The 15,473-nt window shown below is 43.9% G+C and overlaps 1 long non-coding RNA gene across 1 annotated transcript; it reads left to right on the top strand.

The window, feature by feature from the left end:
* Positions 5,903-14,829, top strand: LOC110392347. Its single transcript, XR_002434330.1, has 3 exons — positions 5,903-6,227; positions 8,989-9,357; positions 9,950-14,829. It is a non-coding gene; the product is annotated as an uncharacterized LOC110392347 (long non-coding RNA).

The raw sequence follows: 15,473 nt of genomic DNA, 5'->3' as shown, positions 1-15,473 counted from the left end.
AGTACTACTGTGGAATTTACTCAGAATATTTTGATCTGAGGTTGCTGTCCTTGTCAGTTATTCTGAATACAATTTTGAGTCTTTTTGACAAATATGGAAATACTGTAAAAATAAGAAAGCTGGATCCAAAGTAGGTGAGTTCATTCTAGCTTTGTTCAGGCTTGATCTAGTTCTGAAGCAAGTGCCATTCCACAAGATGCTGGGTGGAGACACCCTGGGTTCTGTAGCTCAGCCAGTCTGGCTATTTCTGTTGGAAAATTCTAATTCTTTTATGCTTCTGTTCAGGCCAAATTTATGCTAGCTTCTCCTTTCAAAGAGATGTGCAGATTCACCTGGCTCCTGTGCATTTGACAGAGTTTTCCCTCTGAGTTCAGTTGCTGTGAAAACAAACAATAAGCAATACCTATTGTGCCTTTCATCTTTATCTGCAGCCTCTGCTAAGTCAGCCACCCTCCCCTTGTACAGAAGAGGAAATTGCAGTTGTGAAAAGGCTTGGCTGGGAGCTGAATCTTGCTTCTCTGAGGGTTGGGCTCGGCACAGAATTCATTAATCTGAAGCTCTGTCTTCAACAGGCATTTTTCCTCCTCCTTCCTCCTCCTTTCCTTTCCTCTACTTGGCTGCTTGTCCTTGTCTGGCACTCCCCCCACCATGCTAGCTCAGTTGTGAGCAGAACTGCTGAATAAACTGGACTGGGGAACTGTTCCAGCTAAAAAAAAGATTATTGTATTGGAGGTCCAGATTATATTTCAGCTGAATCACTTCCTTAGGAGACTACATAAATGTTTGTGCTGGGAAGGCAGTGCAAGAAGCAGGATTGGATGTGAAGTAGGAATGGCTTCAGCTGGCAAAAATATCATGGCTGCCAAAACCTCAGCCCCAGAAAAGTGCTCTCAGACTGAGGGCGATTGAGATTGAGATCTCAGATTGAGATCAAGTGACCTGGATAGATTGTTGGCAATGGACCTGCTTTGAGCAGGGAATTGGACTCAGCAAACTGCAGAGAAACCCTTACAACCTGTATTATTCTGTGGTTCTATGATTCAAACTTAAATCCTGTTTCAAACATCCTTTGGCTTTGTAAATTTTGCACTTTCATCCTTTAAATGCATCCATCACCCTGTTCTTCAAGAGTACAAACACAAAGCTAAGATCAATACTGTTCAATGGAGGGAGAGGCCCTCTGACCATTTGCTTTACTGAACATAGTAAAAGCCAGATCCCATGCACCTCTGTTTTCCTTAGTAGGAGGAGTACAATTGTGACTTTTCTTTATTCTTATTTGCTTTATCTTAAATAAGAAATGCAAATGTAATGCTGGGTGAATACTGTTGTGCTTTTATTTGTTACAGCTTAATTGTAAATGATGAGAAAGCTGAAAAGATGTGGTCTAGGCAGAAGCATTAGACAACCCCTTGGCTGTTCCATTGTCAGACTCTGATACCTGTGCTTCTGAGCCTGTTCCCGCATAGCAAGTGGCAAAGCAGGCAGTGCCTTTGGTGGTGCAGGACTATCCCTGAAAGCCATTGATTGTTTCTCAGGATCAAGGCCACCGTATGCTGGTAGTAGATAGCATAGCTTTGTTGAATACATCCCCCTATTTCCCTTTTTAAAAGAAATGGATAAATAAATAGTATGCATGAAAATGTATATGGGAGATCTAATTCTAAACTTTTACGATGGTTTAAGTGAGAAGCAACTCTTAACTGTGCAAAGGCAACTGGAATGAATCAGTTGCAGGATGTTGTGTATCCAAGTGGGTATTTGTAAGAAATGGTGTAAGCCAATACAGATCTACTTATTTGATATCTAGAACACTGATGGATTCAATGGAGAGGAATAAATACTCTGTAATACGTGACTCACCCCATTGTAAGATGTACATACAGATTAATTCAGAGATGAGTTGTACTCCAAAAGTGCCTCTCCTTTGCATTAAAAATGTGATCTAGACAACTAGCTCAGTTTTGCTTATTTACTTTAAAGATACCTAAAGTTTTAGTGGGATGAATATCACCCCTGGTTTCCTGCAGGCCTACCTGGTGTCTGGGTTTACCATGGGGAAGTGAGAGCCTCATCCTGTTACCAACATGAATGTGTTTAGGTCTACTTGGATCTGATCCATACTGAAGACAGGGGCTTGCGGTGAGGAAAGAAAGACAGAAGAATAATGACATACAGAGCCATGCTGGAGGGCAAAAGCCATGCAGGGTCCTTGTGAGGGATGTCATAACTTGGGGAACATGCATCCAGAGTGACATGCAAGGGATTGCTCATAGCTGTTGCTGCCCAGACAGAGGGCCTGTGAGTCCCTGAAAGGCAAAAAGAAGCACCACAGTAAAATGGTCTGGGAGAGGGATGCACCCAAACCTTCTTACAATGGCTCTGCCTGCATTTCTTGCCTGACAGCAAGTACTCCCTCTGACATGGAGTGGCATGTCAGTTGCATTGCTTAGAAGCCGACAGCAAGTTATTATCTGCAGCATGTGTGGTATATTTTAGAGGAACTGTGTTTCAGAGAAGTATTGTGGTGGGCCAGGACCTTATTGGCAGCTCAGGGATGCAGTCTGAACAGGAATTCTCTGGAAGCAGACCTGATCCCAGCTGAGATCTCCAGCCAGTTGGCTCCCTTCTCCCTGCCAGCACAGCTGTTCATCTTGCCACGTGAGAGACTGGGCTGGGAAACTGATGCCACGGAGGTATAACGTGTTCTTTATTATTTTACTGTGTTGTTTGCTGTCTTAAGTGGCTCTGCTGCCAGATGTCCATGGTGAGGTTCAAACATCCACCCTTGCTCAGAGCTTATTTTTCAAGGCTCAGCACAGCCTATTGCAATGAATAGCTCTTGCACTGCTTAACAGGAACGTCAGATATTTGTAAGCATTATTTATACAAATAACATGTTTAGTGAATAGGAGATACCAGGAGATACCAGGCCAGTCTGGTATCTTGCATTTGTCCCCCCGTTAACTTTCTGCTCGTGTCCTGTCAAGTCATTCCTTCTGGCTACCCTTTTTCTGGCCCTCAGAGAAGATGCTATGCTACAATGAGCCCCTTCTCCTCTGAGTTCAGTGAGCTGGGTGACAGTCACAGCACCTTCACTTCTTGTCAGTGACTTCCTGGAGAGACTGAAATCAATCTTCAAAGAGGACTCGTTCTTTTAAGGGAAGTCAGTGAGCTTTTGCTATTTACTGGTTGGCATATGTATCGGTTATTTGAACCAGAGAAGGCAAAATCCCTTGGGCCTGTTGCCCAGGGCTTTAAGAGTTTATTTGGGAATGGCTGACAGCTTTTTGTCCCCAGCTCTGTGCCTCATCCTGGACATGTAATGTGCCTCTGAGTCAGCTCCTGCATCACCTTGGTTTACATCATGGTTGCATTCTGTGATATAAGAAGGCTGATTCATGTTGATTCACCAGCAGCTCAAATGTCTGTGCAGTTTGGGCAGGGCAGAAAGCAGGGGATCTTTCACCTTTTATTCTATCTATGGAATGGGCATCTTCACTTGCATCCCTTAGCCAAGTTTGAATGTGGGAAGATTCACTGTTCTGCAGAGCATTGTTTGCAGTCTTTCCTGCTCTATTCTTTCAGGGGCTTTCTGAGGTCTGTGATTGCAGGAACATGATGGGCTCGGGCTGCGATGCCAGCCTGTCCGAGTCTGCACATCGACTATCCTCTGTATTTCTTGTTGGCTCATTGAGACCCATGCTTGAGAATGTTCCTTCCTTTGCCTTTCTTTTCCCCATGTTTAAAAAGGTCCTAACCTGTTCCTGTCCCTTTTAACTGCTCTCACAAAAGTTTTGAGAGCACTATGACACAACAACTTAAAAAACACTACAAAATATTCCTTCATTTTCTGCACAGCAGGTGTGGACAGAGTGCCATGTTATTACATACTGCAGTGAAAAATATTGCCCTTTGTGTGCTGGAGGCTTCCTTACTGCTGAGAAAGCTGCTTTCTGACCTGCTGGCGTCCCACTCAGGGCACAGCTACGGCAAGCTGTTCTCAGCCTCAACACACCACTCTCCTCCTTTCATTTCCTCTCATTTCCTCTGCCTTTCATTCCCATCCCTGCTGCATCTCCCAGCTCTGTCTCTGTGACAGTGTAAGAAGGGTGAGAGGTCTAGAGGATCTGCTCAGAAAGGCAGGATGAGGGGCAGTCTGAAAAGAATGGCAAGAAAGGTGGAAGACATTCACTTTGTGGGTCCCAGCAAGTGCTATTGGAATGGAGACAGGGGTAAGAGGAAGCTTTGCTGTGCATCAGATCAGGTAGGGACTCACTGAAGGGACAGGTCATATCTTTTGTTAGGTATAGCTAGAAAAGCCCAGACATACTTCTAAGTACACCAACTTTTCAGTGGAATTGGAGGAAAAAATTCACAGGCAGCTCTTCCTCAAGGGTATGTTGAGAACAAGCCTTCCTTATGCAGTCTCTGCTCAGAAATAGGTTTGACATCCTCTTTAGTTCCTAGAGTTCAAACCAGTTTAACATCTTAAAACACATGCCTGTTTGTTACATAGCCAAACCCTGCTCTGCTTTCTCCAAAATTAGCAGAGCTTCCGGAATAGTGGAGCTGACCAGCATCAGTTCCTTCCTGTTGTCTTTGTGCACAATTTCCCCCAGTGTTTACTGGATAAACTGCCTCAAGCTAAATATGTCCATCAGTGTATGTGCTAGGGCTCTGTCCCAGCGCTTGCCATGGTACAGGCACTGCATGAAGGAAGTCTCGTAGCATATGATAACGTACTACCTTTGTGTTCTAGTTTACAGAAGGGTAATATGGGACATGATTTCAGGGCAAACTGCTGATTTGCAGCCTCTTCAGGAAATTGTAATGTTCACTTAGACACTATCCTTAGTCTGAATACATTAACTCACAGCCGAAAAGATAGCCACAATTTAAGTTAATTGTAGTGTTGCTGGGAACAATAAAAGAAGAAAAAGTTTCTCATTGTAGCCAGTCCTCCCACTCATGGGATCCGCTGGTCTCATATCCTTGCTGTCTCACACCACAAACCAATAGGGACAAAACAGTATTTTTGGCTTCTGTTTGAGCTGGAGGAGGCCGGGGAAGGACTTTTTTTTTTTTTGTATTCTGTACAGCTTTATTCAGCTGTATTGTTGTATTTTTCCACCATTTTCAAGTGTTTCCCAAAAGATTAGCAAACCTATCCTGAGAGATATCTGTGGTTTATTTTGCTTTATTTTGAAGAAAGAAAATGAGATAAAAAGAAGTGAAATTGGGGGAATTCATGTCAGCGTTTTCTGGTTTTAGGCTTAGTTTATTGGAATCTGTTAAATGGATAAGTGAGCTGTTTGCAAAAGGCTGTTTGGCAAAATGCAATCAAGTTGTAATGTTTCCAGGCTTTTTCCTCCAATTTACAATGTCAGGCTGTAAAATAGGTAACCAGGTGGCATTATGCCACATCAGTCCTCAAATCTGGAGAGTGAGATAGAGAGAAACATGCTGTTTGCCTCTGAAGTGCTAGCAATTGATTCCAAAGGATCCCTGAGCTTGTCGTTGATAGGAGGAAGCTCTTACTCAGATGTAAGGACACTGTCTTGGAGATCATGGTCTTGGCCTCAAATCCAGGCAAGTATTAGATATCACTGTGCATAGAACTTTCCCCCAGGCATTTAGGAGGGGCTGGGAACCTTCAGTAGCTCTGTGCCTGTTTACCCCCTTGAGAAGGGGTTTCTCCATGCTTTTTGGGGGAAAAAGGCTGGTGAAAGCAAATGCCAAAATGTGGCAACACATTAAAGCTAGCAAAGCTTAATCTTGCAGTTAGTCATTCTTGTTCTTACAGAAAAGCTCCTAACAGTTGCAACACAAGCATTTGTGTGACCTTGTGGCATACTATATTGGAAAAATTGCTTTTTTTTTTTTTTTCCCAGGGGCTGTTTTTCAGCTGGATCAGTTCTCTGATCTGGTTCACCATGTGGCTGCACAAACATTTATGATGGCACAGTACAACAGATGATCTGGGTGAAGATGTGGGAGTGGGAGAAAGCAGGGACTGCTTCATTGGAAATTTTGCATGCTTGAAAGAATACCAAATTGCAGCTCAAGGAAGAAAGGATTTGAAGCAGGATGACACATCGGAGAAGAGGGTTGAAGGATATGCCTAATTCCCCAGAAACGAAAACTTGGCTTAAAATGCCAAATGGTGCAATTACAGGAGGTGAAGATCAGCCGGCACAGCCACTTCCAAATAATGCCATCTGCAGGTAGGGAGATGTTCAGTATTTCACCTCTTCTGGAACTTTACTTGGAGAGAGTTGGGAAGCAGAAGATGGAGTTGGTGGGCCAGAACAGTTGCAAAAGCAGTGGATCTGCATGGAGGTGATCCCTACATTTCCTAATGAGCTACAAGATCTGAAGTGAGATCCTATGGGAGAATATGACCCACAGATTTATTAAGCACTGATTTCCTGCTGTGCTGCTTGCGATAGCCTTCTGGACCCTTCATGCTGCAGTGGCATAGCACCTGGCCAGGCCCTCACAGCAAGATGATGTGCGGCTTTCTGCTCTGCCTGTTGTTGTTGTGCCCCCTGCTTTCTGTCATTGGGCATTTGGGCTTGTCTGGCCTTGGGACAGGTGCCCTGTCTGTATCTGTCCATACTCCCCAAAATGGACTTGGTGGTGACTTTGGATGGCCTCTGGCAATTGCTTCAATATGTCCAGGTTTTATGCCAAAGCATCCTATTTCCAATGCATCCAAATGGAGGGGAGAGAAACAGGGAACTTTTGTTTTCTGCTTTTTGAGGCTCTATTGTGTTTTATAAAATGCCTTGAATATATTTCCCAGTCCAGAAGGGAGCTCAAAACACACTTCACTGTTATTAAGCTAATGCCATTGCTGAGTCTCTTCAAAGGATCACAGCAATGTGTGTGCTGAAAGGCCTTGCAGCACAGGATGGATAAAATGCTGGGCTGCATCTCTGCTGCAGTCTCAAGCACCAGTTTATACTTGCTCTTTTTCTCCAATACCCAAGGTACAGCTCAGACACATCCAACCTGGTTTTGAACCTGTTAGTTCGGCAGTCCAGCTATAGAGAATACAAAGTTCAGCAAAAATGTCCTTTCAGAACATTTGGGTAATGTAAGCAGCACTGAGCTCCATGCTACTGCAGGTTGATGGTTGTCTCTGCCCCAGAAGACCAATGTTTGGATCTTTTCACATCGTTGTGGGGTATTCGTACCATTACATTGTAATGGACTGCACTTCTTACATACTGCTGAAATAAGTTTTCCCTGTTTACAGCTGCCCCACTTTTGTGTACAGTCTCTCAGTTATAGCTGAGGCAAGGTGAGGACATTTATGCTCTGTGCTTGGTGTCACAGTAGGATGGACTGTGTGCAAATACTCTGAATCTGAACTAAATACCACATCTGATTCGGTACAACAGTTCTTGTGTGCATGTTCCCAGGGTCACATGAATCGCTTCCATTTGGAAACGAAGATCTGAATATCCAAGTGAGTTTTCATTTTTCACCGGCTCTAATTTCAGAAAGTACAGTTTCAGTTGGTATCTCCCTATCTTTTCAGTGAATGATGTTATTATACCTCCACTTCTTGAGAGGCTCTCAGGATCTGTAGTGAGATCAAAGATGTCAAGTACTCTCTGATCTTCATTAAAAGGGAGAGGCAACAGAGAGTGGGCTGGCTCATGCAGTGGAAAGATCTTTTAAAAATCTTGGTCTCTTCAGGCTTCAATAACAAAGCAATCATAGAACGACTTAGGCTGGAATGGACCCCAAAGATAATCTAGTTCCAACCCCCTGCTGTGGGCAGGGCTGCTACTCACCAGCTCAGGCCGCCCAGTGCCCCTTCCAACCTGGCCTTGAGCACCTCCAGGGATGGGGCACCGCAGCTCTCTGGGCAGCCTGTGCTAGTGCCTCACCACTGGAGCAATTACCCTGGTGTGCCTAAAGGACACAGGATAAGAGGCAGAACAGTGCTGGAATCAGATGGTTTGGTTGTTTCTTTCCTTTGCATTTGGGGAAAGGCCTTTCCAGTGTTAGAAATTCTGTGTTGCCTCTGTGCTGAGCAGGATGGCAGGAAACCTGATGGGAAGGAGCAGCCTTGGGAGCAAGTCTGCAGCTTTGTCTGCTGCAAGCTAAAGAGCAGCACTGCTGGGCTTAAAAAGCAGTGGATGAATAGGAAGCAGAAAAATCTCTGTCCCCAGGAGGGGATGTTCAGTGCCCCGGTGTCCTGCTCTGGGCAGGGAGGTGGGATAGGCCCAGGCTGCAGGGCCCTGCCCTGCCTGCCCATAGGAGCCCCATCCCAGGGCTGTCTGCGGGCCTTTTCCAGCTTGCGCTCAGAGATGTGAATACATCTGAGCTGACTAAAAATATTCTTATCTATTATTCAGTATCTCTTCATCTTTCACCTTGCTGCTGGGCTGCTTTGTAAAACTTTAACAATAAGCTCATTTGATTGAAGTGCAGATAAGGAGTCAGCTCCTATGTGCTGATTTTTGCTGGAGAATGGTTCGTGAAACCCACTGGGTCTGTCTGCTAGCTTCAAGGCCTATAGACACTGCCATACTGCCAGGAGAGGATGCTTTGCTTCCACAGAAGTTTCAAGTACATAATATAAGACAAACATGTTATTCAGCCTTTATTTAAAAATATATTTTGCAAAAGCACTGATCTAGACTTCAGTACCCAGGAATAGAAAATGAGCTGTTCACTCATCTGAAGCAATGTTCTAAACAAAGTATTTTCATGACAATGTTTTTTTCAATTGAATGATTCTTTTTCATCAGCGTCAGAATGTTTGGTGAATGTATCTGACAATATTTTGTTCATGAATGCATAACAGCCGTGTGTTTGAGGCTGAAAGATGAGAAGGAATGGGGGAGTTACCTGATATGAGAGGAGAGTGCTGGAATGACTCTCTCCTCTGCCATCCCAGTTTGGATATTATAACACAGTTCTGGTTTTGGAAATATGCAATTTCTTTTTTTTTTTTTTTTTTTTCAGAAAAAGGCAATGCACTTTTCAACATGACTGTGAAGAGGAATTGCCATTCTCTAGCCTTGCTCAGACAGAACACGTGCTTCATGAGAATGTCTGTCTCATGAAGGTGCTTGTTCAGGAGTGGTAGTGGAAGCCCAACTCCAATCCATGTTGGTATTTATGGTCCGAAACATCAGTCCTACCCACAATAGGAGATTTCACCACAAAATATCTAACTGGTTGCCCTAGTGTAGATAGGTGGATCTCGGGCACCTTCTGCTGCTTTTGCCACAGAGGTGATAGTTGTGGTTGCAGTGTCTTCGCCATTCATGCCAAAGAGTTGCTTTTGCAAGAGATACTCCTCCAGATCTACTGTGTAAACAGAACTGAAAGGTAAACCATTGGTATCATTTGTGCCATCTATATTCTCAGTATCTCCCTGAATCCTCATCCTAGAGGAAGCGATGTTTAACAGCACTGAAAAAAAAATCTTATTAATTAAAAATTAATTTAAAATCTTATTAAGCCTCTTTGGCCTTAGCTATACTGAGAAAAAATAGCACTAATTTTGCAGAAAACAGTTGTGTTTAATAACATGGTACTTTGTCACAAATTTCTGCCCTTGCCCATTCCAAGGACAAAATGAAGTTTAACATTGAGATACTCAGAAAACATTTTACCTCATACATTTTAACACTGCATTTTCCCAGTATAGTACTGGGCTTAGGTATTCTAATTTTATCTTCAGTAATTGGTTCCTAATTTTATTGTTGTGGCTGTTGCTCCCTGAGGGCGTTTGGAAATGAGATTCAGCATTTAAAAAAACCCTTAGCTGAAACAGACTTTGAATAATGAAATCAATGAAAGGAGTATTCCTAACTATAAAACCTGAGCATAGATACATAAATAATTGTTGCCATTTGTTTAGTGCTGAATTTTCCAGCCCTGTTGCGTTTAACCTTTTTTTTTTTTTTTTGTCCCGAAGATATTCTGTGCAGATCTGCAAAACCCCATTCGGAAAGGCTGATGGATGCCATTTTATCCACCAAAGTGTTTTTCAGATGTGATACAGTCCACAGGAAACCTTTTGAAATAGAAGAGGACTGTGGCAGTCAGCACAGCATTGTGGTGTTATGACCAAGAAGCTGTTTTCAAGAACAGGAGACATTTCTTCTGATAGAGAAACTGGTGATACTTATCCTTTGCTTCTGTGGGAAAGCTGGTGGCCCCAGATGGGAGGATGTATGTCTTTGGGACTCTGGGTTTCCCACTGGGATGGCCAGGCGCTCCCTTCCCTGGGTGCCCTTCTCCACATCAGCAGAGAAGATCAACAGAGATGTGCATGGGGATTGCATCTGCAGACCTCTCCATTCCCATGTCTGTAGATTACTCAGATAGGATAATGTGTTTAAAAAAGGATTATCTTGCTGGGTCTTGTTTGCCAAATATCAGCCTGGAGGGAGTTTTTACAGCTGAGTTGCAATGACCTGATAGCAGTGTTTATGATAGAAATTCTGCCAACTACTTGAGACCAGCAGTGCGCTGGTGGCTTAGTCACTGGAAGACTTTGTTGTCAGAATCACTTTTTCTTTTGCAAAGGGGAATATGTGTGGTGAACAGTGCTTGGTGCCTCTAAGCGCAGAGGCTCCATGCTGGTTAGTGGTTAGCCAGCCCCACAGGCACTGCCTGCAAGCATCCCCACACAGCGCTGCCAGGAACAACAGCGGCTGACGCTTGCACAGCACTTTTCCTCTTTGGGCTGATCACGGGACACACTGCACATGAGCTGTGGGTGTTGCAGAGCTGCCACTGCGGCTCTCTGGCAGCCCAGGGCAGGAGGGGTCATGGTGGTAAGCAGGACACGTGCTGCCCAGCACTCCTGCATGTGCCCTCTAGTAGGGGACACAGCATAGCCCACCACAAGCACTCACTGCTTACCGGGGCTCGCTACCACACTGCCTGCCTGGATGGAGATTGGACTCCTTTATCCTAAGGACAGGCATATCTTTATTGGGATAGTTTTAATTCACTTGGCACTACGGTTCCCTCAACTCTTTTTACTGCTCTTCATGTCATGGGGGGCAGAGTGGGAATTTGTTCCTTTAAGGTGAATAGTTTTTGATTCTGATCTGATTTCCCACACTTGAGGCACTTTTGGGTAAAGAATATCGAATATGCAAAATTATGTTGTGTTTCTACAGTGGAGTTACTAAGCACCATTCACTCCTGTGCCCTTGTGCCAAAAAAAATTATGACAAGGCAGCCCCATGGCAGGGGGGTTTGCCCTGGCGGAACTGCAGAACAGCCTTTCTGTGGATATGCCCTTGGGATGCTGAGAAGCAACAGGTTTGTGTGTTGGTATGGGCAAAAGCTACCTAGAATTTAGATTAAAAGGAAAATATATTTGCTGAGCCACTCTGAGTAACACAGCAGCTCCTACAGTAACATAGTTGTTGTCATTGGCTGGGTTTGAGCAGCTCGTAGTCATATAAAAGAACATGAGAAATGAAATTGTGATCCAAGACCTCTGAGCTTCAGGTTACGTGATACATTGCCTGCTTTTGGTTAAGCTCCGTATGAAGGAAATTGTTGCCAGTTGTGTTTCATTAGTGCACAGAGAAAAAGGGCTGCATTTATGTTGTCCAGGAAGTTGCTGAATCACATTACTGTGCAGAATATATTCCTCAAATTGTCTCTCTCCAGTCATGCAAGGAAAAGAAAAAAAAAAAGCAATCCTTTATCAAAAGATGAAACATTATAGGGGCTAGTTAAGGAAAAGTAACACTATCTTTTTAAAAAATCTCAAGCTGCAGTGCCTAGGAACTGAAGGGCAGAGAGTGTTCCTTTTCTCTGTTACTGCTGCATGACCTGTGCTTAACTGTATGTATTGCAGTCTTAAAGCCTCCTCTTGCTCCCCAGGAGACAAATGCTAAAGCATTCTTAGACCTTAGTGCGTGGGGGAGAGAGCTCTCTGTATAATTTCATGTATAAATATTGTATGCTCTGTGCCTGTTCGTAAGTTTTTACAGAAATGGAAGTTAGCTGGTGCACACTCTGGTGGCCAGTCCTTCTACAAAGAGAACTCACAGGGATGACACAGTAAATTACGCTTGCGTACTTGCCGTGCATTATGCACCATTTTCTCCTTTGCACATTTGTTAAGATGAGAAAGCATATGCTTCTCAGTTAAGCTTCTTATAAAGACCTTTACTCCCAAACCTACATCTTTTAGTTGCCAGTCTTTTGATTTTAAAAGCAAATCTGAGGGTTTGTTTTTTTTTTTTTTCTGTAAGATCCACTTTCTGTTAAACATTTCTGGTCACAGCTCCCTATCTGTTTCAAAAACAAAACCAAAAATAACAAGTCTCATCATTCTGTCTTTCCTTGGACGATAAAAACAAGGCAAGGTAAAGCTCTTGGCACAGGTTTGTATCACGCTCAGCAGAGGCACTCTGCCTAGGCTGGGCCTTCTGGGCTGTGCCAATAGCCACCAACTTTCTGGACCGATCAGAAATGTACACATGGGTTAAAGATCTTTCTTTTTAATTTTGTGTGTATGTGCATGTAACTTAGAATGAATGTAATGTTTGATTTGTTGAAATTCAGGCATATAGCCTCTAATCACAATATCACAATAACTGATATTTCTGTGTTTTCTGTCTTCTGAATGCAATTTTAATATTGATTCTGTTTAGTACTGCTTCTCTAATGTTATCTGTGACGTACGGTTGTACATTTTCTAGTTATTGTGTTTGTTCAGCAGGCAACCCTGAGCTTTCCTTACTGCATTCTTCCCTTGCTTCTAGCCAGTGCTGTATTGCTTTGGTTGTAGGTGTTGGAAGATGAAATTCTGCTGAACTTCAAAGAGAGGAGGCTGAAGTGTCAGGACATGCTAGCAACTACAGAAGAGGGAAAACAGTGAGTGATTCTTGACTCCTTGCAGGGCTCAGGTGTGAACTTGAAGACAGGGCAAGGAGGAAAAGAAGGGAGACATGGAGCTGCAGCCCTCTTGCCCATGTCCTGGGCAGGTGGGTGCTGCCACTGCCCCCCTTCTTTGCAGGGTAACCTGATCAGGCCCTGGGACTTCACTATGAGACAAGATTGTCCTCCACCTTTGGCTGTCCTTCCCTCAGGGCTGTTGCTTAAGGCTGAAAACCCATCACTCAGGAAAAGCAGGCGGCCTGCTCCCTCTATAGGCTTTTCTGGTTGTTGCTGTCGTGATCTGGCTGCCCAGGGGATCAGAGCTGCACACAGGTTTTGAAAGCTGACAGAAACTCTTACATGAGGCATATTTTGCATTTCTTTCAAATTTAGAGATGATTTTTTTTTGCATGTTTATGTGTGTAAATGTGTATATGCGTGTGGATTCACGTTTGTGTATTTATATATGTTGTCTAATGACTATAGATGTAGCTACTTCCTCTGCAGAAGGAACATATATGGAGCAATTTTCACTGCTTAGTCTTGGTCTTTGATAACGGCAGAGGTAATGATAACACCCTTTCAACTGCATTCTACCTTTATTAAGGGAAGAGACACCGTCTGAACCACAGCACGCTTCCTCCCCAGCGCCTGCTCTCCTGAGTGCACCAGCACTGCAGTTCCTGATGCCATTCAGATAACAAAAGCAATCTGGATTCAGAGCATCCTCTTTGTCGCTTGGATCAGCCCAGGGACCTGCTGTACAGCCCAGCCCTAGCAGCTGCTGTGGAGCTGCATGGGGGGAGGCAGAGTGGGAGTCAACCGTCCCCAGGCTGCTGCTGCAGCTGGGTGCCCCTTGCTGCAAGTGCAGCTCCCTGCCTGCTGCTGGCATGCGTAGCAGAGGGGATTCCCCTGCGGTGCTTGAAACAGCGCTGTAGGGAAAGGTCTAACACATCTGCAGGTTATTTATTAACAGAGCTGACCTTCTGCTGAGTGGCGGAGTAACCATCCCACTGAAGCACTGATGAAGAAGTGGCAGTTTTTCCGTTATGCAGAACGCGGGTACTAGCACCTAGGAGAAGGCTGCCAAGCAATTTCCTTGCAGTGATACCCTTCTCAGTTGCTCCTTACTTTTTAAAATGTGAATACATTGTTCCAAAGTTTTCAGTACTAAATAAGTGGCTTTTTGTTGTGGGGAACAGAAGGCAGATGACAGGAAAAGTTTTCACTAAAAGGTTGAGGGCATTTCCAAGGAAGATCGAGAGAGCAACATGCGAGCTTTGCTTACAGAGAAAAACCTTAGCAGTCATTCTGTGCTGTGCCCATTTTCCCTTCACCAGGTCTGACCTTGTTCTGCGTTGAGCACATTCAGAGATCTGCAGTGGGGGTTATGTATTTTTGTCACTTATGGCACAAACAAATTGCTTTAACTTAAGCTTTAAAGCAAAGCCCTGCCAGGATGGCAAATCTGTACACCACCAGTTAAATGACTGATGGTTTATTTGTCTTTGGAGCTTCTGGTGACAGCTGAAGCATAGTGGTGAAAGAAAAAATAAGGTAAGTTACGTAGCATTTCACATATGAAATTAATAATGATCTTTCTACGTGGGATAAATTGCTTTTCAATGGTTACATGCATGGATATACTGAGGATGATTTTATCTGGTGTCTGTTGTGCAGTGTGCATAAATTCAGAAGACTTTTTGACTAAAGATGAGACTTTCACAGAAGACCTTTCTTTCGGTCAATATATTTCACTATTTAATTAAAAGAAATCCTGGCCATGTTTCAATTCAATTACTTGGTCTCAGGAGTCCATTTTTGACCTTCAAACACGCAAAAAAATTTGTTTTAAGCCAAAATATCATCTTTTTGAATTGAATTTTTCTTTTTTTCAAAGAGCTTCTTGTTTGAGTAGTACTAGATTTGCATTAAATTGGATGTGTGGAATTGTATTGTATGCAATTTGTGTAGCCAAGGCTTTAAGTGGCCTTACATAATTAATATGAAACAAAATCCCTGTGGTGTCCTTCTGTCAGGAACTCAGCTGGACGGACACCTGCTGAGACTCTTTTCCACTCCATCAATGTGGGAAGCACACTCTCTGAGGTGAAATAGAAGGCATTCAGGTAACTAAAGGCTGGTAATAAGTATCAGCCAGCACAGGAGATTGAAGGTAGACCATGATCAGGGTAGGATAATAGCTATAATGTAGTTGTGGAGGATAGTGCTAGCATACAGAGAGGTGAGGGCTGCTATGAAGCTTGTCTGCCCCTTGGAGGTGCTACCACTGAAGGCTGTATCTCCTTTCATCCTCCCCAGGCTGCTTGAAGGAAAAGAGAGGCATGAGTGGTGGAGAAGAGGATGAATCATTTTGCATAAATAGCTGGTGCTGTGGCAGCCAAGGAGGAGAAGGGTGAAAGGCAAAGGGGGAGCCAGGATGAGGTCAGAAGGAAGGATAAGTAAAAGCCAGGGATGAGAGACGCAGGGTATCTATGAAATTGGCGGAGTCCCGGATGTAAGTGTGCTTAGGGATGGTGTGGGGGTTATGTTTGGATGCAGGGGCATTGTATGTATCCTTGCAGTGC

The sequence above is a fragment of the Numida meleagris genome, chromosome 1 (genome assembly GCF_002078875.1).
Source record: "Numida meleagris isolate 19003 breed g44 Domestic line chromosome 1, NumMel1.0, whole genome shotgun sequence".
In the NCBI taxonomy this organism is placed as follows: domain Eukaryota; kingdom Metazoa; phylum Chordata; class Aves; order Galliformes; family Numididae; genus Numida; species Numida meleagris.
The sequence above is the reverse complement of the archived record's forward strand: the minus strand, read 5'-3'. Positions and strand labels throughout refer to the sequence as shown.